This window comes from Moschus berezovskii, chromosome 19, assembly GCF_049115385.1.
Source record: "Moschus berezovskii isolate FMDL1 chromosome 19, NW_MosBer_1.0, whole genome shotgun sequence".
Classification (NCBI taxonomy): Eukaryota; Metazoa; Chordata; class Mammalia; order Artiodactyla; family Moschidae; genus Moschus; species Moschus berezovskii.
Window position 1 is genome coordinate 61,692,171 of NC_142478.1, and position 26,497 is coordinate 61,718,667.

At 47.5% G+C, this 26,497-nt stretch overlaps 1 long non-coding RNA gene across 3 annotated transcripts; it reads right to left on the reverse strand.

The window, feature by feature from the left end:
• Positions 1-1,069: 1,069 nt before the first annotated feature.
• LOC129542222 (uncharacterized) lies at positions 1,070-21,343 on the reverse strand. Of its 3 annotated transcripts, XR_016035353.1 has the most exons (10): positions 21,149-21,343; positions 20,334-20,708; positions 20,014-20,069; positions 19,419-19,842; positions 18,422-18,584; positions 15,251-15,392; positions 14,612-14,695; positions 6,710-6,828; positions 6,536-6,627; positions 1,070-4,245 (listed from the first exon to the last, which is right to left on the reverse strand). It is a non-coding gene; the product is annotated as an uncharacterized LOC129542222 (long non-coding RNA). The 3 variants fall into 3 exon arrangements; XR_008683022.2 differs by lacking the exons at positions 6,536-6,627; positions 6,710-6,828; positions 14,612-14,695; positions 15,251-15,392 and having other exon boundaries at positions 1,070-1,989; positions 3,875-4,245; XR_016035352.1 differs by lacking the exons at positions 6,536-6,627; positions 6,710-6,828; positions 14,612-14,695; positions 15,251-15,392.
• Positions 21,344-26,497: the final 5,154 nt, after the last annotated feature.

The following is a 26,497-nucleotide window of genomic DNA, read 5'->3' on the forward strand; positions in this document are numbered from 1 at the left end:
CCAACTCTCACATCCATACATGACCACTGGAAAAACCATAGCCTTGACTAGATGGACTTTGGTTGGCAAAGTAATGTCTCTGCTTTTTAATATGCTATCTAGGTTGGTCATAACTTTCCTTCCAAGGAGTAAGCGTCTTTTAATTTCCTGGCTGCAGTCAGTATCTGCAGTGATTTTGGAGCCCCCCGAAATAAAGTCTGACACTGTTTCCACTGTTTCCCCATCTATTTCCCATATGCCATAGAAACCAGCAAAAAGCTCAATCCAGAGCAACCCTATGATCCAGCCATCTCACTCGTCAGTTCACCCAAAACAACTGAAAACACGTCCACACAAAAACTTGTCCACAAATGTTCACAGCATTATTTATAAAAGCCAAAAAGTAGAAACAACCCAATGTCCACCAATGGATAAACAAAATGTGGCAGATGCAGACAATGGAATATTATTTATCCATAAAAAGGAATAAAGCATTGATGCATGCTACTGTGTGGATGAACCTTGAAGGCAGGAGGCAATGTGAAAGAAGCCAGCCCCCAAAGGTCACATGTGGTATGATTCTATCTGTATAAAAATGTCCAGAATAGGCAAATCCATAGGGACGGAAAACAAGTTAGTGGTTGCCTGGGAGTAAGTGAGTAACGGGTACAGAATTTCCTCTTGGGGTGATGAAAATATTTTGGAAATTGGTAGAGATGATCGTTACACAAGGTTGTGAATGTTCAGTTCAGTTCAGTTCAGTCGCTCAGTCGTGTCCGACTCTTCATGACCCCGTGAATCACAGCACGCCAGGCCTCCCTGTCTGTCACCAACTCCTGGAGTTCACTCAAACTCATGTCCATCGAGTCGCTGATGCCATCCAGCCATCTCATTCTCTGTCGTCCCCGTCTCCTCCCGCCCCCAATCCTTCCCAGCATCAGAGTCTTTTCCAGTGAGTCAACTCGTCGCATGAGGTGGCCAAAGTATTGGAGCTTCAGTTTTAGCATCAGTCCTTCCAATGAACACCCAGGATTGATCTCCTTTAGAATGGACTGGTTGGATCTTCTCAATGTCTCGTAATAACCTATAATGAAAATAATGTGAAAAATAATATATATATATATAACTGAATCACTTTGCTATATACCTGAAACATTGTAAATCCACTGTACTTCAATTATAAAAAAAAAAGATTGTGAATGTACTAAATGCCACCGAACTGTATACTTTTAACATGGCTAATTGTATGTTATGTGAATTTCACCTCAATTTTTAAAGTATCAGTAATTAAAAATGTGTGTGGAGGAGGGAAAGGCAGTCAGGCAAGGATTGTAGAGGTGTGACATCCAGTCCCAGAAATGCCCAAGCGCCCTGCCTGGCCCCAGAGCCTTTCTCATAATATCAATGGAGCACAGAGACTGACACACAGTAGGTGCTGTCCTCCCCTCCACCCCCACCCCCACTACCTGCTCACTATATAAAAAAAGAAAAAATTCTTTTCATCCCCATCATTACTGCACTTGAACCTTTGGACTGAGTCCTGCCTGCCCTTAGGGAGGGTCTTGTTTACCTTTGTACCCTGACCACAAGCCTGCACTTTGGGATCTGTGTTACCTCCAGCGTTGCAGGGAAAATTCTGCCCAATTCTCGCTCCAACCGGTGTAATTACACATTATGCCAGGTCTCACTGCCACTGTTTACAGAGCCAGCGTCATAATTAACTGCTTATTAGGGTCTTTCAGGCCTAGCTGGGATTCCCCAGTTGCAGCAATCTACACCGTCTTCTGGCTATATCCCCCTCCCCTGGCCATTCTGGAAAGACCTGATTTGGGTGACCACTGGCCGGGAGTCCTTGCACGCCTTGAAAAGTTTCTTCTCTGGCAGTTCCTGAGGCTCCTGCGGCTGGAAGCTCTTCTTGAGGATGTTGAGAGGAAGTATGGACGGGGGCAACAGCTGTGACTCTAGCCACCTCTGTCCCTCTTGGCCAGAACAAGAGAACCTGTTACCTGCCTGGTATGGAATAAGGTGGATGGAGAGATAAGTAGCTGTGTCTCAGAGCCCAAGGGGCTCACAGTCTAGGTGGGGGACGAAGAAGGAGGAAGAGGTGGTCAGGTCCTGTCAGATTCTAAGCAAGACTGGCTATGGAATTTTCGGGGCCCAGTTCAAAATGAAGATGTGGGCCCTCTTGTTAACATTATTGAGAACTTCAAGGCAGTGACAGGACCTTAAAAAGCATCGCCCTTCTAAGTCAGGCCCTGTGGAACTGTGCAGGTGGTGCACCCATGAAGCTGGCCCGGGGTCCGAGCCTCAGTAACAGCCAATGTGAACTGAGCACTTACTGCATCCCCACGGCAGGAGACAGCAGGGGTTAGGGACCCAGATTTCAGCTCTGCCTTTCATTCTCTCTGTAATCATAGACAAATTATGTAGTCTCTCAGTGCCTCAGCTTTGTCATCTGTAAAATGGGGGTGGCACCAATTAAAAGTGAAGATCTGTGCCTGGCATGTAGTAACCACTATGCAAGCATTCACTGTTATTTGCAAGGATGAATTTAGTTGATCTCTAGAACAATCTAGGGGGTGGATGCTATTACTATACCCAGTTCCAGGTAGGGAAACTGAGGCACACACAGGTTAGATAAATTAACCTCAGTCACTCCAAGGCAAGGCTCACATTTGAACCCAAATGCTGTAGCACCTGGGCTTTGGTGGTGATGTTGGCACAGAAGAGGGGGAAGATCAGGATGAAGAAGCAAGAGGGGAAGGCCTTGAGTCCACTCTCAGGGGCCTGAGGGGCACACAGGACATCCCCGCTGTGCCTGGCTGTGAGCCCATACTCCTTAAACATGAATAGAATTGAGCACGAATCCGCCTTTGTGTTGGACACTGTCTTACCACTTGATTCACATCTCAGGGTATGTTTGATGATCTCCCTTGCAGATGAGGGCCCTCGCCCAGCGCCAGGAGACATCTCTGGGCCAGTGTCACCCAGCCAGGAAGGGGCGAGTCAGAGTCTGCCCTCTCGGCTCCCTTGGATCCCAAACTCCTGGCTCTTTCCTGCCCAGCCAGCTTCCCTCCGGAAGGAAACTCTGCCCAGAAACATGCCCGGTTGGCACTGCTCAGCCTGGGAGGCTCGGTCGGCCCAGATCCTGTGAACGCCGCCCACACTGCCCTTCCTCTGGGCCATAAAGACCCTCTCCTCTCAGCCCTGCCTGGCCCAGGCAGGTGAATCAGCGAGGCCGCCCGAGGTATGAACTCTTCACAATGCTTACTGATAGACGGGGGCCGCTGTAGACCCCTCACCGCCATGGTCCTCTGCTCTGTGGCTCTGAATAGTCTCCCAAACCCAGATGTGCAAGGAGGGCGGAGCTGTGTCTCCACAGCTGAGGGTTCCCAGGGAAAACTCTCCGTGACCGCCCCCTTGGGGCCCGTGACCCGTCCACAGCCAGCCTGGCCTTCAGAGAAGCCCGGGCGTGAGTAAGGTAGATGGTGAGTTTAGCTGTGGCTGTGGGGCAGAGCAGGCCTGCGAGCCACCAGAGGGAGATGGGAGCGGGGCCTAAGTCAGCTGAGGCAGGCATTTCCAGGGACAGTCCCGCCCCTACCACAGGTCAGTTTTTCCTCTTTTGGGGGGCAACCACGCACCCACTGCAATCTGCTTCTTTCATTTTCATTACTTTTTATCTAAATACAATTTCGGACTTACAAAAAAGCTGCAAGGACAGTACAAAGAATTCCCACACAACCTTCACCTGGATTCCCCAAATGTAAACACTTTATCACATTTGCCTTATTCTTTTCCATTTCTCTCTAGATAGATATACATAGAAGAGGAAGATGTGTGGGTTTTTTTTTCAGAACTGTTTCACGGTAAGCTGCAGACATAATACTGCTTTTACCTCTAAATACTTCAGCGTGTATTGCCTAAAAACAGATGACATTCTCTTACAATATGATATCTTCCAATATAATTACCAAAATCAGGGAATGAACACCAAAACGGCATTCTTATTTAGTACAGACTTTACATGGATCTTGCCATTTGTCCCAGCAATGTCCTTTATAACACAAGGAAACTCTGGACCCCATATGGCAGTCAGTTCATATCTCTCAGCCTCTTTTAATCTGGAAGTGTTCCTCGGTCTTTCTTTGTTCTTTCAAGGCATTGATGATTTTCTTGTAATATTTATTTATTTGGCTGCGATGGGTCTTAGTTGCGGCACGTGGAATTTTAAGTTGCAGCATGTGGGATCTGGTTCCCTGAAAGAAACTGAAAATGTTACTATTTAGTTGTGTCCAACTCTTTGTGACTCCATGCACTGCAGCCTTCCAGGCTCCTCTGTCCTTGGTATTCTCCAGGCAAGAATGCTGGAGTGGGTTGCCATTCCCTTCTCTGCCGGGAGCCAGCGAGGGAAATCCTACCCATGGCAAAGGTCAACTGGGGAAGAGGCCTGATGGGCAAAGGCTGATCAGGACTCGAGGAACCCCCTGGACTTACCTGAGCATCTACCCCAAAGAAAACCAGAGTCTGACTGCTTTACTATCTTACGCCTCTTACCAAGTCCTCTAATACTTACGGGGGCTTCCCCCCAACCACCTTTCTCTGAAAACATTAATTCAGAGCTGTAGTTTAAAAGTTCTCCTCGGCTTAATAGGAGTGTTCCAATCCAAGCCCCTCTGATAGCTTTCTAACTTGCATGACAAGTTTGTCCAGGCTCTTACAACTATGAGTGTGACTGTTTATAGCCTCCCAGCCATGCAAGGACAGAAAGCCTAATATTCTAAAATACAGGAATCTGTTGAAGAAGTTAAAATCATTAGAATAGTACTAAAAAAGATTTCATTGTTGAATCAATGCTTGCTGCAGTTTCCTCTATCTATTGTATCCTTGGAAATATATTAATCACATATAGAGAATATAAGTAGTAGCCTTTGATTTAACCACATCAGATCTTAAGTTAATAAATTCCTTTCTTGCAGCTCACTACACCGGTGCCTTATAGGAATGTAACTTTGTTATGTGTCTAGCACCTAACTTTAGGAAAGTCACCTTAAAAGAATATAAGCCTTTTACTTGCTAACTAACCTATTGTTAGGAGAGAGGGCCATAAAACTGTTAGCAGGCCCCCTGGCCAGAAGATGATGTAAACCACCTAAAACTTTTATCACTGAGACACACAAAAATAAGCCCTGATCCTGATAAGGATCAAGACTGCTGACCCCACGTGATTTTGGCGTGACTCTATACCTCCCTTTCTCTGTTTCTTATGCGCACAACTTAGGGTATAAAAGCAGCACTGGAAAATAAAGTTTTGGGCCTTGCTCACTGAAGCCTGGTCTCCCCGTGTCATTCTTTCTCTTTTTCCATCCTTTTCTCTATTCTCCTTTTTCTGGTTGAGATCCTTGGAGCGCTGGACCCTCTGAGTTTACTTATCTGCCTGGGCTTCTAAGACCCACTCGAGGGGGTGCCCTGGTGGGGTGCCTCCAGTGATTCGAGAGGGCGCCTGCGGCCTACAACGTAAACAGAGCAAACCCCTTGCTGGGGTTTTATTGGTTTCCAGCGTAAACCAAGGAATCATCAGCCCCTATCTCTCTCTCTCTTTCTCTCTCTCTCTCTCGCTGACGCCGACGCCGACGCCGTTCATCCCGAGGATACCCTGGGCCATATCGAGGCTGGTCCCCGATACTTCTCCAGAGGATAGTCCCAACCCAGGGATCAAACCAGGGTCTCCTGCTTTGCAGGAAGATTCTTTACCATTTGAGCCACCAGGGAAGCCCTAGTTCCCTGATCAGGGATCAACCCTGGGTCCTCTGCATTGCGAGGATGGAGTCTTGGCCACTGGACCACCAGGGAAGTCCCAAGACATTGATAATTTTTAAGAGAAGTGGTCAGTTATGTTATAGAATGCCCCCTCAGTTTGGATTTGTCAGATATTTCTTTGTGATTATTTTCAGGTGTTACGCTTTTGGCTGGATCATCATGGAAATGTCCTGCATTCTTCCCAATGCATCTTTATCAATTTGCCCCAATCTGGTGATGCTGACTGTGATCACTGGGTTAAGGGACCCTTCCATATTTTAAAGTTAAAAAGCAAGCAAACAAGCACATACAGATAGCAAAGCTTGAATTCTAGTCATACCCCCTCTAGCTCCCAACTCAGAAGTCACAGAAACCCGCACCACCAATTTTTTTGCCCATTCAGAAAAATGTTAATGTATGTTAACTACTGCTGCATAACAAACCATCCCGAGCGAGACACAGCTGCTTTAAATGTTAACAATGGCTATTTTATTGCTCATGATTCTGTGGGTCCGGAATTCAGGAGGGGCCCTGCTGGGCAGTTCTTCACCTTATGTGGCTACACTCTCCTGGGAGCATGGCTGGGTCTAAAAGATCCAAGATGTCCTCCCTCCCCTGTCTGGTAGTTGGTGTTGGCTGTCTGCCGGGGTGCTTGGTTTTCCTCTGTGTGGCCTTTCCAGCTGGATAGCCTGAGCTTCTTGATGTGGTGAACAGTGAAGCTGAAAGACTTCATAGGGCTGAGGTCTGGATGTTGACCTACCTCATTTCTGCTGCGTTCTGTCCTGAGGCCAGCCCTGACTGAAGCAGAGGGGAGATGACCCTGCCTTTGGATGTGAGCAGGGGCACCGCCAACTGCAAAAGAGCAAGTGAGATGGGGTTTGTTTGCTCAGCTGTCTTTTGGGACGGAGCACACCAAGGGTTCCTGCTTACTCACCCAGAATGTACAAGAGAGCGCCCAATGAGGAACTGGGCAGTCAGCCTGTGCTGTGCCTTTCCCAGAGGAATATCAGTCCCTATGCTTGGAACGTTTCCTTTTCACTCTCCTTTTCAAGTCTGTGGAATTCCAAAAGTCTTTCGGTTATATAGTGATATCTGTGGAATGAATTTCACATAACCATTATATCTACTACTAGGGGCAACAACGGAGAAGGCAATGGCAAGCCACTCCAGTACTCTTGCCTGGAAAATCCCATGGACGGAGGAGCCTGGTAGGCTGCAGTCCATGGGGTCGCTATGAGTCAGACATGACTGAGTGACTTCACTTTCACTTTTCACTTTCACACATTGGAGAAGGAAATGGCAACCCACTCCAGTGTTTTTGCCTGGAGAATCCCAGGGACGGGGGAGCCTGGTGGGCTGCCGTCTATGGGGTCACACAGAGTTGGACACGACTGAAATGACTTAGCAGCAGCAGGGGCAACAATCCCTTAGAAGAAATGGAGTAGCCCTCGCAGTCAACAAAAGAGTCTGAAATGCAGTACTTGGGTGCAATCTCATAAATGACAGAATGATCTCAGTTCATTTCCAAGGCAAACCATTCAACATCACAGTAATCCAAGTCTGTGCCCCAACCACTGATACCAAAGGACCTGAAGCTGATCAGTTCTATGAAGACCAACAACACCAAAAATAAAAAGATGTTCTTTTCATCACAGGGGATTGGAATGCAAAAGTAGGAAGTCAAGAGATGCCTAGAATAACAGGCAAGTTTGGCCTTGGAGTACAAAATGAAGCAGGGCAAAGGCTAACAGGGTTTTGTTAAGAGAACACACTGGTCATAGCAAACACCCCTTTCCAACAACCCAAGAGATGACTCTGCACATGGTCATTACCAGATGGTCAGTACCGAAATCAGATTTATGTTCTTTGCAGTCGAAGATGGAGAAGCTCTAGTCAGCAAAAACAAGACTGTGAGCTGATTGATATATATAATATAATAAATATATTATATTACAAAATTCAGGTATAAATTGAAGAAAGTAGGGAAAACCACTAGGGCATTCAAGTATGACCTAAATCAAATCCCTTTTGATTATACAGTAGAGGTGATTAATAGATTCACGGCATTAGATCTGGTAGACAGATTGCCTGAAGAACTACAGACAGAGGTTCATAACATTGTACAGGAGGCGGTGATCAAAACTATCCCCAAGAAAAAGAGAGGCAGAAATGAATTGCCAGTCCAGGCTTGATGCATGATACAGGGTGCTCGGGGCTGGTACACTGGGATGACCCAGAGGGATGAGATGGGGAGGGAGGTGGGAGGGGGATTCAGAATGGGGAACACATGTACACTCATAGTGGATTCAAGTCAATGCATGGCAAAACCAATACAATATTGTAAAGTAACATAAATTAATTAATTAAAAAAATAAAGTAAAAAAAAGAGATGCAGGAAGGCAAAGTGATTGTCTATGAGGCTTTACAAATAGCTGAGGGAAGAAAGAAGCAAAAGGCAAAGGAGAAAGGGAAAGATATACCCAACTGATTGAAGAATTCCAGAGAATAGAAAGAAGAGATAAGAAGGACTTCTTCAACAAACAATGCAAAGACAGAGGAAAACAGTAGTATGGGAAACACTAGAGATCTCTTCAACCAAACTGGAAATATCAACAGAACATTTCATGCAAGGATGAGCACATTAAGAAGAGGTAGCAAGAATACGCAGAAGAACCCTATAAGAAAGGTCTTAATAACGCAGATAACCATGATGATGTGGTCACTCACTTTGAGCCAGACATACTGGAGTGTGAAGTCAAATGTGCCTTAGGTAGTACCACCATGACCAAGGTTAGAGGATGTGACAGAATTCTAGCTGAGCTATTTCATTTATTTTTTGTTTTTTTAAATTTATTTATTTTAATTGGAGGCAAATTACATTATTCTATTGGTTTTGCCATTAGCTAAGCTATTTCAAATCCTAAAAGATGATACTGTTAAAGTGCTGCACTTAATATGGCAGCAAATTTGGAAAACTCAGCAGTGGCTGCAGGACTGGAAAAGGTCAGTTTTCATTTCAGTCCCAAAGAAGGGCAATGCCAAAGAATGTTCAAACTACCATGCAATTGTGCTCATTTCATATACTAACAAGGATATGCTCAAAATCCTTTGGTTAGGCTTCAGTAATACGTAAATTGAGAACTTCCAGACGTACAAGCTTGCTTTAGAAAAGGCAGAAGAACTAGAGATCAGATTGCAAATGTTTGTTGGATCATGGAGAATACAAGTGAATTCCAGAAAAACATCTCCTTCATTGACTTCACTAAAGCCTTGACTGTGTATCACAACAAACTGTGGAAAATTCTTAAACAGATGGGAGTAGCACACCTTACCTGTCTCCTATATCTCCTGTATACAGGTCAAGAAGCAACAGTTAGAAACTTACATGAAACAATGAACTGGTTCAAAATTGGGAAAGGAGTAGTCAAGGCTGTATATTGTCACCCTGCTTATTTAACGTCTATGAAGAGTACATCATGCAAAATACTGGGCTGGATGAATCACAAGAATCAAGATTGTTGGGAGAAATATCAACAGCCACAGATATGCACTTCCCTGGTGGCTCAGATGGTAAAGCATCTGCCTACAATGTGGGAGACCCAGGTTTGATCCCTGGGTTGAGAAGATCCTCTGGAGAAGGAAATGGCAACCCACTCCAATACTCTTGCCTGGAAAATCCCATGGACGGAGGATCATAATAGGCTACAGTCCATGGGGTTGCAAAGAGTTGAACACGACTGAGCAACTTCACTTTCACTTTCGGATATACAGATGATCTTACTGTAATGGCAGAAAATGAAGAGAAACTAAAGAGCCTCTTGATGAGGGTGAAGAGGAGAGTGAAAAGGCTGGCTGGAAACTCAACATTCAGAAAACTAGGAGTGTGACATCCAGTCCCATCACTTCATGGCAAATAGAAGGGGGAAATGTGGAAACAGAGATTTTATTTTCTTGGACTCCAAAATCACTACAGATGCTGACTGAGCATGAAATTAACAGACTTGATCCTTTGAAGAAAAGCTATGACAAACCTAGACAGCGTATTAAAAAGCAAAGACAGCACTTTGCCGACCAAAGTCCACCTGCAATGGTTGGACATATAGTCAAAGCTATGGTTTTCCAGTAGTCACATATGGATATGAGAGTGACCATAAGGAAGGCTGAGCACCAAAGAATTGATGCTTTCAAACTGTGGTGCTGGAGAAGACTGTTGAGGGTCCCCTGGACTACAAGGAGATCAAACCAGTCAATCCTAAAGGAAATCAACCCTGAATATTCACTGGAAGGACTGATGCTGAAGCTGAAGCTCGAATACTTTGGCCACCTGATGGGAAGAGCCAACTCACTGGAAAAGACCCCGATGATAGGAAAGACTGAAGACAAGAGGAGAAAAGGGTGACAGAGATGAGATGGTTAGATAGCATCACTGACTCAATGGACGTGAATCTGAGCAGACTCCGGGGAGTGGTAGAGGACAGAAGAGCCTGGCGCGCTGTAGTCCACGGGGCCGCAGAGTCGGACATGACTTAGCAACTAAACAACAACAACATCATCTGTGGAGCACCTACTATGTCTGCAGGGCTCAGCGCTGAGGATGGAGGCCTGAAAATGAGTTAGTCCTTGCTCTCTGGGAGGTCACTACCTAGAGATAAAACTGACCTGTAAACAAACCATTGCAGGTGGTTGTCAAGAATTTAGGTGTGTCAAGGGTGGAATCCAGAGGAAAGGGGGGCTGAGTATGCCTGGGGTGGGGGTGGGGTGGAGTGAGGGGTGCTGGGGATGGGCCACAGAAGAAACCATGCAAGAGTGGGCTCCTAAAGATGGAGCGGATGGGCAAGTCAGGCAGAGGGGGCAGCCTAAGAGGGGCAGTGGGTGTATTTGGGGAATTACCCCTACCCAGGAATCAGCAAGGTACGGTGAGGCCCAGGGGAGAGTCCAGAGATAAGACTGAGGGGTGATCATTACTAGAATCTACAACCTACCAGCACTGGTGTTTCCACCTCCTTCCTGCTTTCCTCTAAGAGTGTTTGTCAGCCCAGTTCTAAGACCTGAGTGGAGACTAAGCAGAACCTCCATTCAAAGCAGACACGGGACAAACGAGGAAGGTGGAGAGGACTTCCGTAGAGAAACTAATTTAATTTACATATCTAAGAGCTGGGACATTGAGAAAGGACATGCTGTCTGGGAGTTTAGGAGTTTGGAATGGGGGATTCAAGAATGGGGGAAGGAGGGGACAGCTTGTATTCAGTGTTGCCATGGGGGTTGGACTCCATACAGTAAGGATTTGATTACTGTTTGATAGCTAGACGGCAGTTCTTCACATACAACTAAGTCATAGAAGGAGCCATATGGGGACCCATAATTTATATGGGTTACATATTTTTATATACAAACACAATAGTCATGAGGGAGGTCACAGATTTAAAAGGAATGTATTCTTGAAGATCTTAACATAATAAAAACCTCAACTAATCCAAGCATAGCCCTGAAAGGGGTGGTAAGCCTGTCTGTTTATATCCATTAAAACGTCTCTAACACATGGCAACTGTGTGCCACCGTTTAAATTTCACTCGAGCCACTCAGTTTTGAAATGATGCAATTACTGATGTCTTTTTTTTTTAAACTGCAGAAATTTGTATGTTTCTAAGCTTTGCACCTAACGGGAGGCTTTATTTCATACATACTTTTATGTTGCAGTATTTCTGATTTCAAATTCTCTCTTTCCCATGTTAGATCCACCCACACAAAGAAGGGGAGACAATGCAGTGGGGAGGGTGTCTTGGGAGGAATCCTGTGGTTAAGAGGGGACCCCTGAGGGTTTCTGATGCAGTCTTCAGGAATGAGACAATAAACACTCTCAAAACAAAATAGGGTTCTGTTTCCAAAATGTTACAATGAAAGGTAACAGAGGGAAATCCCTAGTTGAACTCAGACAGGTGGGCTGATTTTCCAGTTTAGGCCAAATAGCACAGCAGTGGAGAACTTAGGTTTTTTTAGTCTTTGCCACTTGCCAGCTTTCTGACCTTGGGAGACTCAGTTTCCTCATCTGCAAAAAGTGGTTACTAATAGCCACCTCAAGGTGGAGATAATAAGTAGCAAGGTTCTTAGCACAGGGCCAGGCTCAGTAAATGCTCAGTAACAGGTAGCCATCACAATTTATTGTTTAGTCGCTAAGTTGGGTCCCACTCTGCAACTGTAGCCAGTCAGGCTCCTCTGTCCATGGGATTTCCCAGGCAAGAATACTGGAGGTGGTTACCATTTCCTCCTCTAGAGAATCTTCCCAACCCAGGGATCAAACCCATGTCTCCTGCATTGGCAGGCAAATTCTTTACCACTGAGCCACCTGGGCAGAGAAGGCAATGGCAAGCCACTCCAGTACTCTTGCCTAGAAAATCCCATGGATGGAGTGGCCTGGTAGGCTGCAGTCCATGGGGTCGCTACAAGTCAGACATGACTGAGCGACTTCACTTTCACTTTTCACTTTCACACATTGGAGAAGGAAATGGCAACCCACTCCAGTGTTCTTGCCTGGAGAATCCCAGGGACGGGGGAGCCTGGTGGGCTGCTGTCTATGGGGTCACACAGAGTCGGACACGACTGAAGTGACTTAGCAGCAGCAGCAGCAGCAGAGCCACCTGGGAAGCCCTAGCCATCACAGTTACCGTTGCAACATCACCTTGGCCTCCATGTCTTACTTATCTGTTGATGCTGTTTCCCCAGCCAGACAGTAAGTCCCTGAGGGCTCTCTGGTGTTTACAATCCCAGTCCAGCACACAGAGATGAACCAGGGTATGCAGAGTGTCTGTTGGACTCCACACAAGTCACCCCACACAGTACCATGCAGAGAGAGGGCGGGGATGGAGGAGGCATTTAATATGCCCTCAGAGCTCTTTCCCCTCTTCCTTCCATATTCCAATCCCAGGAGCTTCCATGCTGTCTCTGGAGTGGGGATGGGGGAAGAAACCCCCACCTTCTCCATTTCAGATGTCCAATCCTCATTTCTCTGGGCCCCACCCTTCTACTCTAGGGTAGATGGAACACTGATAAAAGTTACTTACCCTCAGGCACTGGGGACTCAAAGGGGCAGATTTGCATTAAAAAAAAAATCACGGAAGAGCAAGGGCCTGCCTAACACAGAGAAAGTGCTCGCTAATGCTCACGTTAATGAAGGAAATGTGGAGACTTGGGCCAACTATCTAGGGAGACTTTCTGAAAGAGAATAATCTCCTACCTGTTCAGCCTGCAGGGGGCTGGTGCTGTCAGCACCCAAGTATCGGTTTCCGTCCCTAAACAAAGGTTGACTGAGACCGCAACTTGGAAAGGAAAGAAAAGAACGTTTACAGCACCTGTTGCATCTCTGACTTCGAATCTTGCCAAATTTCCCAACCCCCAGCATCACTGTGACCTCCATTTTGCAATTAGGAAACTCCTGCTCAGAGAGGTTAAGTGACTGACTGGAGAACACACAGCCTATAGGCTTCAGAGCTGGTATCCAGACCCGATCTGTGCCACGCCTAGGAAGGCCAGTGTGCTTCCTTGCATCTTTCCCTCCAGCAGAGGTCAACTCAGAGGAATGGAATGTCTGACATTCAAGGGCCTCTCTGACTCCCCCAGAAGCTCCTGGGGGATCTTGACTCATGTGCAGGAAGTCAGTCCCCTCAACCTCCTTGACCCCAGCCTTCTGGCCTGCCTCCTCCCCAAATCCACCAGATGTCTCAGCGTTCTCAGAATCCACCTGCCCTCCCCCTGGAGCTTTAGTACATAATGTTCCTGAGTCTGATTTTCCCTTTCCCCACCCCTTTTCCCTTGAAAACTCCTTCACCTCCTCAGTGATCCAGACCAAGTGTCTCCCTGAGCTTACACATATAACTCACACCCTTGTTTTTTTCTCCTGTTCAAGCAAGGCTGCCATGTACCTTTCTACAGGTTGTGCACTGCACAACTCCAGTGGGACCGTTTGAAAAGATCACAGTGACATTGCCTGGAGAATGCCATGGACAGAGAAGCCTGGCAGGCTACAGTCCATGGAGTCGCAAAGAGTCAGACACGACTGAGCAACTAAGCACTCTTTGAGACCCCCAGGCTCCTCCATCCATGGGATTCTCCAGGTAAGAATACTGGAGTGGGTTGCCATTTCCTTCTCCAGGGGATCTTCCCGACCCAGGGATCAAACCCAGGTTTCCCACATTGCAGGCAGACGCTTTAACCTCTGAGCCACCAGGGGAGCCCAACTAAGCACAGCACAGCGCAAAAGTTGTGATAATATCTGTTCGTGGCTGTAAATCTGAGGGTAAGGAGGAAAGTGTCTCATCACCACACCCAGTGCCTAGGACAGGCCCTCAGCCTTCGAGTGTGCTAGTGACTCAGTTCACATTCTGCGGTGCCTGCCAGGCCCCTCTGTCCATGGGATTCTCCAGGCAAGAATACTGGAGTGGGTTGCCATTCCCTTCTCCAGGGGATCTTCCCGATCCAGGGATCAAACCAGGGTCTCCTGCATTGCAGGCAGATTCTTTACCATCTGAGCCACCAGGGGAGCCCCTACCTTTTTATCAAATGTTGAATGAATGAATCTTACAAGATACAACTGTCACATACAGAGACACGCCCCCCCCCAAACCCCAGTATTTGCCCTTCAAAACAAGTGTTTCCCCTGCCATAGCCACCCCTCCAGGGACTTACTCACTTATTCCAGGAAAGCTCCCAATGCTTAAAGCCCTTTTGGAACTCCTCTCTGGGGATTTCCTTCAGAGAAAGGCTCCAAGTCACCCCTGCTCATTATTTTGCAATCAAAGATCTCTTCTCATCCAACGTGATCCCAGCCAGCTTCATCTCCTACCTTGTTCATCAGGCCTGGCTCCATTTAACCTTGGGCTCCATCCAGAAAGCAGTCCACTCTCCAAGAGTGAGGACCTGCTGGCCGCTGAGGAAAGTCAGGACAAATTGTTGAGGCGCCAAAGGCTCATCAGCAGCCAGTTCCCGAAATACCCTGCCAGGGCTGCTGTTCCCCGGGCGGGCCAGCCGGCCAAGGGTCGGGCTTCCCGGGGGCCTCCTTTGAAGGAGTAAGCTTTCTTCGCCATATATGTTCTGGTGTGCAGACTTCGAAAATCCACTTCTAATTTCCAGACTTGTCAGGAATTTGCCGAGTGTTAGTTACTGAGCGTTCATTGGGTGCTACAATATTTTATGAAAATTGTCCCCTTCAATCCTTGTAACCATTGGGTGGGATAGATCTAACTCTTCCCATCTTACAGATGAGGAAATCGAGGCTTGGAGAGGTAAAGAAACCTACTCAGGGGCTGTACTGGGTGACTGAGGAGCTGAGATAAGGATCTGGGTCTGTTTGCCTTCAAAGCCAAACTGTTTTGTTTTGTCTTTTTACTATAAGCACCAGCCTTGCCCTTTTGCCCTTCAGACACTGTTTTCTGTGCTGTTTTTACCATCTTAGAGGTAGAAATCGGGATTTCATGGGATTCACCTTTCGTGAAGTCATTCGCGGCTCTTCTCTGTTGCCAGCAGGAAGCACTGGACTCCTGCCCCCAGTGCTCCTCTGATGGGGTTCATTTGTGTAAATCCTCCACACTCCTCCCTGGTCTCTGGTTGGGTCAGGGATGCTGTCACTAGGTATGAAACCAGGATCAAAATGTGGCCCATATTTAGTTCAGTTCAGTTCAGTTGCTCAGTCGTGTCCGACTCTTTGCGACCCCATGAATCACAGCACGCCAGGCCTCCCTGTCCATCACCAACTCCCGGAGTTCACCCAAACTCATGTCCATCAAGTCGGTGATGCCATCCAGCCATCTCATTCTCTGTCGTCCCTGTCTCCTCCCACCCCCAATCCCTCCCAGCATCAGACTCTTTATTTTGGGGGGCTCCAAAATCACTGCAGATGTTGATTGCAGCCAGGAAATTAAAAGATGCTTACTCCTTGGAAGGAAAGTGATGACCAACCTAGATAGCATATTAAAAAGCAGAGACATTACTTTGCCAACCAAGGTCCATCTAGTCAAGGCTATGGTTTTTCCCGTGGTCATGTATGGATGTGAGAGTTGGACTGTGAAGAAAGCTGATCACCGAAGAATTGATGCTTTTGAACTGTGGTGTTGGAGAAGACTCTTGAGAGTCCCTTGGACTGCAAGGAGATCCAACCAGTCCATTCTAAAGGAGATCAACCCTGGGTGTTCATTGGAAAGACTGATGCTGAAACTGAAACTCCAATACTTTGGCCATATTTAGTACTAGGCTCTAAAACAGGTAAAACTGGATTTTTTTTCAATTAGATACTATAGCTCTTCACCCTTGCATATTCAAAAGTGTGGGTCACAGAGCATTAGTGATACATTTTAGTTGTTTATTAATTTCTGTCCTGGCTCTGTCCTCCATGTTCAGTACATTTCAAACATGCTGAGGATTGAAGACTCAGTCAATAGCTCCGAAGCACTCCTTCATGTTCTAGAACAGGGGTCAGCAATCTATAGCCCTTGGGCCAAATGTAAACAGATACTTGTTTTTGTAAATAAAGTTTTATTGGAGCACAGCCACCCCCATTTGTTTACAGAATGTCTATGGCTGTTTCCATACCACAAGGGCAGAGTTGAGTAGTTAACTGTATGACCCTCAAGGCTGAAAATATTTACCCTCTGACTCTTTACTGAAAAAATGCTGTGACCCATGTTCTAGAAGACATTGGATGTTTTTCTGACTGCCCAGCCTGTGAACCCCCATCTTATAATTAAAGAATCTCCCATCTAATGAGATAGGGCTCACTGTTTGCCAGAGAACCTGAAAACACAGATACTCACTGCAGTGGGTTGAATAGTGATCCCCAAAGATATGTCCACACCCTAAACCTCCCGAATCTGTGAGTCTGATCTGATTTGATAAAAGGGTCTTTGCAGAATCACTTAAGGATCTTGAGATGATGTCTTCCCGGATTATCCAAAATGGGCCCTAAATGTAATGGTAGATATCCTTATAAAGAGACACACAGAGAGGAGACACAGAGAGAAAAGTGGGAAAGGCCATGTGAAGACAGAAGCAGAGACTGGAGTGATTTAGCCACAAGGAATGGTAATAGCCACCAGAAGTCAGAAGAGGCAGGGAAGAATTCTTTCCTAAAAACCCCAGAGGAAGGGAAGCCTGCAAACACCTGGAATTTGGACTTCAGGTCCATAGAACTGTGAGAGAACAAACTTCTGTGGTTTCAAACCACCTGATTGCTGGTTATTTGTTAGAGCAGCCACAGGAAACTAATAAACTCACTTTCCCAGCTTCCCTTGCAGCTAGGCAGAGACATAGGACTTGACTCTACCAATCAGATGCACCTTCCTGCGTTAAATGGAAGCTAATGGTGGGAGGAAGCAGGGGCCACACCTCTCCTGGGGCCTTCTCCATGCTGGCAAGGATGGCATTAGGGGCAGCTCTATGGTATTTCAGGGTTTCCCTGGTGGCTCAGATGGTAAAGAATCTGCCTGAAATGTGTGAGACCCAAGTTTAATCCCTGGGTCGGGACGATCCCCTGGAGGAGGGCATGGCAACCCACTCCAGTATTCCTGCTGGGAGAATCCCATGAACAGAGGAACCTGGCGGGCTGCAGTTTGTGGGGTTACAAAGAGTCGGACATAACTGAGTCACTAAGCACAGCACAGCACCATGGTATTTTCAGGACTATCAGTTTTCATGGCGTTGGCCAGTGTCCAGAATTGTTCGTGACGATGGGGCATGTTACTGTATCTGTGCCAGAGGGGACAGTAGCAACATCATTATTGGATGGCTTTGTGGGTAATTTAGGATGTAACTTCTGCCTGCACAAACTCCAGGCTTAATTCACCAACTAGAAATTCTGCAAGCTACCCACTATCCTGGGGACTCATTTATTTCATGATACAATTAGCCAGAGTTTCTGTCTGTTTTCTTCAGGGCTGCACTAAGGGGCCTCTGCTCAGTGCAGAAGGACCAATGGTTCATTCCTCTTCCCAGCTCTTTATTCAGCAATGTCATGTTGGTAGCTTGCAAGTGTCAGTGACAGGAGTGTTTACACTATGGAAATTGGCAAGTGCTACAAATCAGAGCTTTTTGTTTCTCAAGGAGTTGATTTATCAGCAGTAACACTGGATGTTTCCAACTAAAGCTCTGATTGATGGAGTATCTCATTTCATCCTTGTATCCAACCGATAAGACTTTATCATCATCTTTCTACAATGAGCAGTCTAAGAGAGATGAAGGGATTGTTCAAAGACATACATCTATGAGGTGATAAATCGGGGGTTTGAACTTTTGATTTCCCATCCTCTAAATCAAAATAAGGCTAATGACCACTTTTTTTTTTTAAAGTGAAGATTTAAAGCTAGGCTGCACTGAAAAAGCAAACAATAAAAACCACACAAACTTCCACAATACCCAAGGGACACTGTCTGGCCTAAGCTCATCCAAATCACCCAGGGTCTTGCAGAAGAAGGGTCCCTTCTGGCAGAAAGTTTTCAGGTGAAACTTTGGCTTCAGAGGCATTTCAATTGGACCTGAAGCCCAGTCTACCTTGCAGTGAAAACTCCCTTGACACTTTCACTGAAGAAGGTGACAGCCCTCCACGTTTGGAGAGAAATAGACAGCAGGTGCAATGAACAGGCTTGAGGGAAGCAGACAGTCTCACCTTGATGCTCTGAGTCCAGGTCTCGCGCTGTGGGCACTGACAGATTTACCATTAGCAGGATCCATTGACAGCCTCGGGGCCTCATTTCCAAGAGAGAGATTTATAATGCCCACACAGCTGTTAGACCACGGCTCCAGCCAGATACTGAGTCCTGGGCAGCTTCCTGTTGGAAGACGCATCCTTACTGGGAGAGGTGGGGGAGGCCGCCCCCCACCCCCTGTCCTCCACTGTCCTGACTTCATCCCCGTTCATCACCTCTCTGCCAGGACCACACTTAGGGAGCTGTAGGACCAGGCTGCTCCCTGACCCCTGACCAGAGAGAAATTCATGAGAACCTTTAGTGGGCCCAGAGACCCAAGGCCAAGTGACCAGCCCCTTCCTTTCCCCCTTCCTTTTCCTCAGAAACCTTCTTTAAGCAATCCTGCGGGCCTCTGCAGCTACAGGTTGAACATAAGAGCAGGGAGGCCCATTTCTGGCAGGAAACAGTCCCTGGGGACTTCTTAACTGGTAGCTGGTGGCCCAGAGGCCCTTGTGCCAATTTGGTGTGATGCTGGGCGAGTCATCTTACCTCAGAGAGGCTCCCGAGGAACCAGGCTGCACCTCAGTCTTCCAAGACTAGATTCAACTGTCAGGGACGCCCTCCCAACTTAACGACTCAGCAAGGTTTTTCTTCTATTCTTGTTTGTTCGTCTGGGATCAGAAAGCCCTCCCCTGTCACCCCGTGTCTCCAGGGACCACTACAGCAGTTCCAAGACTCTGGGGTTGGGTCTACTCTCCCCAGAGGCCCATCTTACCAGGGAAGCACTGGAGAGGGATATGTCAGCCTCGGCTTGATCATGGTGAACAGACTACTTTGGTTACCACCATTCCTGGATCCTCTCCTAGATAGTGGCCCAGTCCCATTTCCCAGGATCTGGTGCATGGGTGGTTCTTTGTAAGCATCTGAGGACTTGAATGCCACCCCCGCCCTGCCCTGCCCCCACCCCCACCGACTCACCATTATAATTTCAATCGTCTCAAACCAGTCCATTTACTGATTGCGTTGATCCAACCAACAGAGCTGCCATTTGGGGCCTCTTACTGTGGGCCTGCAGTCTGATATTTGTCATCCCAAGAGAGTGTATTACTGCAGCATCATTTATTCAGGCCCACACAGCTGAGATTCAGCAGAAGGGGGATTGGAACACAGGTCTATAGAACTCTGGGTTTCCCTCCACACTCAGTTCCTTTCCAGGATACCTGCTCCCATCAAGCCGATCATCAATTTTGGGGTCTGCAGACACACAGTCTTAGTCCAGATCCTTTAGAGAGTAAATTTTTGAAAGTTCCATCTTGGAAATTCCCTGGTGGTCCAGTGGTTAGGACTCCAAGCTTTCACTGCTGAGGGCCCAGCTTTGATCCCTGACTGAGAAACTTAATATCTCACAAGCCATGTGGTGTGGCAAAAAGAAAAAAAACAACAACCAGTAATTAATTAATTTTTTAAAAATTTCAATATTGAAGTCAGACATTCTTGATACAGGGGTTCTCAGAACCTCTTCAGCCCATATTTCCAAGGCTTCCCAGGAATCTAGGAGATAGTGAGCTCTTACCAGGAAATCTTGTCGCTGTTCCTATGGAGTTGCTCTCCTCCCTCAGCAGCAGTGGCCTGGAGGGTCCAGGAGTGTGGGGTGAGTTTTCTTAGCCCCCTCAGATCTTTGAGATTCTTGGGATCTCCACTGCTAGGGAAGTAGTTTTTTCACAGGGAGATGATGATGACTATGGACCCTTATGATTACCACTGCTTGGGTCTGTGCCATATACTGCACTATACTCTCCCACATCTAATTAGTCCTTAATGAACCCTGTGCCAAAGGACACTATCCCCATTTCACAGATGAGAAAACTGAGGTTCCTGTCACAGGACTCAAACCTTATTCCAACCAGTAAGCCGCCTCTTACTCCATGACACACGGATGCCTCCAGACAAAGCTGACCATAGAAAGGCCTTCCAGAATTGATCTTGCAACCTGCCTCCTTGTCCTACAGGACTTTGCCCTGGAGACATCAATAAGAGACTCAATTTACTTCTGTCCAGAAACCAGCAGGGCCTCCTTGCCCCCAGGTAAGTGGGGCCCAGCATGGGGCCAAGGCTTCCTTGAGCCTCCCTTTAACCTGTCAGTGGATTCCTTCAGATCACCCCGGTTTTCCTGTGTTTAAAAAGAAGACTAATCACAGCTAAGCAGTTTGAAGTCCTGGTCTGAAAAGCATCATTATTATTTGCTTGAGGGTCTTGGCATATCAGGGCCTGAAGAAAAAGAACAACAGCAACAAAAAATAAAACCACATTGATTTCTCATGCAAATTGGGTTTGAAGAGGATCCTGGGCTCTGGCTCTCTGAGTTCCCAGTCACCCACAGAGAAGGGCACACCCCAGGGGGGCTGTTGCCCTGGGCAAAGAATTTCCTCTCATCAAGACAAAACACCAGATATGGTCATTTCCCGCTCTCAGTCCCAGGAATGTGCAGCCTCAACCTAAAGTCAAAGCAGAATTCCCGTGTCTGTGATCACAGGGCTATTCTTCTCTCCCTCCCTCTCCTTCCCTGCCACCGCCTCTTCCCACCATGTGTGTACACACATGTGGTCGTGTACACACGCACACGTGTGTGCTCACGAGCACACACAGTTCTCACACGGACACACAATGCATTTATAGACACTCACATACATACACACTCACTCCCTCACCGGCCCTTCCCTGTCAGTACTTGTTTCTCTCTGGCATCATTTTCCTCGACGTTTTCTTTGTGGTTTTGCCTGTTAATCACCCCCGCTCGCAAGACCCTGGGATCTTCAGCCAAGATGTCAAAATACGTGATATATTTGCTCAGAGAGACAAGAGCAAATGCACCTTGGGTTTGATGGAGACTTCTCGTAAGTCAGCTATCAACTTCACCCTGCCCCCACTCTGCCAAAAAAAAAAAAGGGAAGGAAGTGGATTCTTTAAGGCCTTCTCCCTTCCTGGCACCGGGCACAGCCTTCTCACCCTCTCAGCCACCCTCAGAGATCCAGATTATTTTTTCCATGTCTCAGATGAGGAAATCTAGGGTGCAGAGAACTCGGTGACTCGTGTTAGGTTAATGAGTCCTTTCAAAAAGTATTTAGTGAGTACCTACTGGGTGCCAGGCCCTGTCTTGGCAGTGAGGAATGCCACATTTGGACAGGACAAAGAGCCTGGCCCCTGGGCGCACACCCACAAGGCTGGCAAGTCAGAGGAGAACGAGGGGTCCCCCTCCGGTTTCTCTAACTCCAGGTCCTTAATTGTTCTGTGTCCCTGCAGGACCACTTTTGAGTGCCTTAATCACTTTTGCCTTTGTGGGTTCCTTCCTCCATAATTATATTTTATGGCTGCTTTGGTATAAAGACAAATATAATCCAGGCCAAATTCAAAAGTAAAACATTTTCTTCAACTCCGAGAATCAGGTTTTTTTGCTTCTGATTTTCAAAGGAATGAAGACATTTTCATGGGCCCTAGAATTGTGCTGCTGCACACAGCAGGTCCATTGGGGCTCTGTGTCCCTGAACACCAGTGTGGGGTTCAGTTCAGTTCAGTCGCTCAGTCGTGTCCGACTCTTTGCGACCCCATGGATCACAGCACGCCAGGCCTCCCTGTCCATTACCAACCCCCACCTCCCCTTAAAAAGTGAGCCTTGAGATTGTTCACCACACCTGAAAGGTGAAAATACCCAGTTAGCCATCAACAGGCAGATAAGCAAAATGTGGTCCATCCAGACAATGCAATACTGTTCAGCCATAAAAATGAACGGAGCACTGACGCATGCTACAATACGGAAGAACTCTGAAGGCATGATGCTAAAGGAAACAAGCCAGTCACCAGAGGCCGCATGTTGCAGGACTCCATCCATCCGAAATGCCCAGAATCGGGAAGTCCATGGAGATAGAAAGCAGAGTAGTGGTTCCAGGGGCTGGAGCGGGTGAGCACTTAACAGGTGCAGGATTTTCTTTCAGGGGTGATCAAAACATTTTGAAACTAGATCAGGTTGGTTGCACGACCTTTTGAATGCACTCAATGCCATTGAACTGAATACTTGACAAGTGTTCATTTTATGTTCCGTGAATTCCATCTCGGGTAAAACAAAATAACACTGGTGCCTGAGATTTCCCACTCTGACTCACACTGGAGGCTCTGGGTAGGAGCTGCTGGCCGTTCCTCCAGTATTTCCACTCCTGTCTCCCTCCTCTCGAGTCGTGGCCTTTTGCTGGTGCGATAGAAATGACCTTGGCCCAGGAAGCCTGGCTGTGCTTCCCATGTCCCAAGGGGCCATAGGCCAGAGATTGCACGTGGTGACCCCAGGGCCCAGTTAGGCCTGCTGACATATTTTCCTTGGCCCTTCCAGTGTTCCTAAGAATTTCCGATAGGTGCCAACATTTCAAAACCAAGAGATTTCACATGAAACAGACACACATATTTCCAGCTCCTCAGGAGAATTTTAGTATATGCGCTGCTGAAGCGAGCACTCGGGAGAATTTTAGAGGCGTTCATCACTCTGAGCACCCGTTGCCTTGTGGCTCTGGGAAACAGGCTGTTGCTGTTGCCTCGTTCCAGGGGCCCCTTCTCTCCAGTTTGCCACATTCCCCACAACTCCTCGTCATCTTGGACACCATTTGTTTCTCCTGGCTGACCCCTTTGGCAATGGGGTTTATGACCCCAGCCTTAGGCAAATAACCCAACCTCTCCAGACCCCCTCAGCAAAACCAGACAGGTGGATTTGGCAATCATTAAGGGTCTTTGGTGGCTCAGAGGTATAAGCGTCTGCCCCCAATGCGGGAGACCCAGGTTCGATCCCTGGGTCGGGAAGATCCCCTGGAGAAGGAAACGGTAACCCACTCCAGTATTCTTGCCTGGAGAATCCCATGGACGGAGAAACCTGGTAGGCTACAGTCCACGGGGTTGCAAAGAGTCGGACACGACTGAGCGACAGAACGGAACGGAAGGGTCTTTTCAGCTGACAGAGTCTGTGATTCTTAGCAGCAAACTGGATTGTCTACCTACAACTTTGCTGGACCCAGGAGTCCGCCTGATGTGAAGGTTTGGGGATGGAGAGTGAGAAGATGTTCAAGGATGCTACTGGTGCTGTGCATAGAATCCCTTTAGAGAAACAATATGCCTCTTCCCCCATCCCCGATCTGGGAGGAACTGGGAGTGTTAACTGCCCCGAGAGGCATCCACTGGTCACCATCACTGTCTCCCCTTCCAGGACTTCACGATTTAGCAAAAATCAAAGACAGCTAGCACCCAGTTCATTTGGAGTTCCAGAGGAACAGTGAATATTTTTAGTATAAGCACATCCCGTGCAATGGCTGGGATGTACTTACACTAACAAGGCAGCTCGTGTTTTATCTGGCAGCACCCCATTTTACAGAGGAGGAAAAGGAGATTTAAGAAGGGTGTGTCACTTTCCCCAGTAAGTGGCAGAGCCAGGAGTCCAAGCTGGATCAGTCTGAGACTAGAAGAATCCTCAAGCCTGTGGCCACTAGGACTTCTGGAAGGATCAAAGGAGTGAATGCACAGGAAGCCTGGTTTTAGAAAAATAAGCCCTACTTAGGTGAAAGAGGTGGAGAAGGCAATGGCAACCCACTCCAGTACTCTTGCCTGAAAAATCCCATGGACGGAGGAGCCTGGTGGGCTGCAGTCCATGGGGTTGCTAAGAGTCGGACACGACTGAAGCGACTTAACAGCAGCAGTAGCGGCGGCGGCGGCAGCAGGTGGGAGAGGTGGCTACTTGTTTGTGCATCTGTGTCACTCTCTGGACTCTTCCACTGACTTTCCATAGGCACGGCATCCAACACGGCATCCAGCACAGAGTAGGTGTTCATGCAGCATTTCATCCCAGCAAAGTGAAAAATGGATCCTGCAGAGTCCTGGGCGTTTGGCACAGGACCTAGTGCATACTGCGTACTTGTTAAATACTGGAGGACAGGATGATCGTTTTGACAAGGACAGGAGACATTTCGCTCTCTGACTGACATCAGAGGCCACCACACTGCAGGAAGCCCGCAGTGGTCACCCTCTGAAATCTACACACACCTTAATGGCTGTGTCCCCATCTACATCCGTCCCTCCCTCACCTGCGAACATGCTCTGAAACTCACTCACAATCATGACGGAAAGCAACATGTTCCCGATTTCCATATTATTAGAAAGAGGCGGAGCCCGCCATAAATGATTCAAGATGTGTCAATCAAACGACAGTAACGATGATGCATTGATTTATTTTCGCCTCTCACGGCGGGCTTGCTTTGTTCCCGAGTTCTCCTTCTGGGGGGTTTCTGGCGCCCTCCTTTTCTTTTGAAGTGTGTTGGCTAATATTTTATTCATTATAGAATTTAACAAAGGCTGCATGGTGCAAAGAATCCAGCATGGTATCTCTAAGAAAATGGTTAGCAGAATGACGTGGGGTCCTCAGGGCTCTGGTTGGTTCCAGAACATTCTGGCTCTTCTGAGTTGTTTCAGCCACTGGGAGAGCAGGGACGCTGCAGTGAGCAGGGCAGACACCATTCCTGTCCTCGTGGGGCTGACAGTCCAATGGTGACGATTACCATGTGCCCTGGATGGGAGACTCAGCCATTTTGGGCCTCCCTTCTCTGATGGTTGGTTCAGCTGCCAACCCCTACTGCATCAGGAGTCCCAGGTAGCCCATTTTAACATATTTATCTATTTTTGGTTGCACCGAGTCTTCATCGCTGTGTGCGGGCTTTCTCTCCTTGTGGCGAGTGAGGCCTACTCTCTACTTGCAATGCATGGGCTTCTCATTGCGGTGGCTTCTCTTGTTGCAAAGCACAGACTCTGGGGCAGGCAGGCTCAGTCATTGCAGCTCGCAGGCTTTGTTGCTCTGCGGCATGTGGAATCTTCCCAGACCAGGGCTCGGACCCAGGTCCCCTGCATTAGCAGGGTGATTCATTACCACTCGACCACTAGGGAAGTCCCCAGGTAGCCCCTTTTAAACAGTTTCCTGGGTAGGGAGTGGATGAACAAGTCCATCCAAATGTGAATCGTCTTTGACACTGAAGCTGCACTCCCAAGAATTTATCTTGAAGAAATCATTAAGGAGCTACCCAAAGACAACTGCAAGCAGCTTCCTCTTGCCTTCCTTCGCAGCGGGAAGAAAACCGGAAGCCCTCTATCCATGCAACAGACTTACAAAGTGGCCCCAGAGTGTGTGGTCTGAAACCCTACACCATACACACTTGGTACATAGCTTCTAGAAAACTCTATCAGGGCTTTCTGGTGACTGGACCATAAGTGGTTTTGATTTTTTTTTCTTTCACTTTTGGCCCATGTGTGTTTTGAGTTTTCAGCTAAGACCATCCACTGCCTACATACCTTACCAAAAATAGAAAGTAACAAGAAATATCAGTATTTAAGCCAGTCAATCGATGTGCTATTTCTGTGTACCTTCTGTTGTGAATGAACCACCCCCACGTCACTGCCAAAGTCACTTGTCCCCACATCTTGTGGCCACGGGGGCCCCTTCCCCGTGCTGTCAGCAAGGGTGTACATCGAAGTCTGAGTTGCCTCCCGGTGCCATGTGGGGCTTTTGAAATCAAGGCAGGTTGCGCAAGAGCGGCTTGCCCTGGAGACATGGGGCTGTTTATCACCCCCTGAGTTATTTTTATTGGTGTGTAAACCGAGCTCTCTTCCCTGGGAACTTCCTGAGGCTGTAGAGAATCCTGAAACCCCTGCCGAGGCAGGACGAGTGGCCTTGGCCAGAGCTGGGAGTTTGTAGGAGGCTCCCTGTCCAGAGTCAGAAAAAGGTGTCAAAGGAACTTGACGCCTGGGCTGGCATCCTGGCATGTCTGCCAGACCTGCCTGGTAGAGCTGATGATGATAATCACGGTGACACTACAGATAAAGCAGGCAGTCCTTACTTTGCACAGTCGTGCAGACTGTTAAGAACCTGAAAGCTGAAATTGTGCAAAACAGTCTTAAAAAAGTCAATGTGAGAAAATAAAGATTACTCTGTGACCTTTAATATTCTTTTTGCCAAAACACTGAATACTCTCTTATTGTCAGTT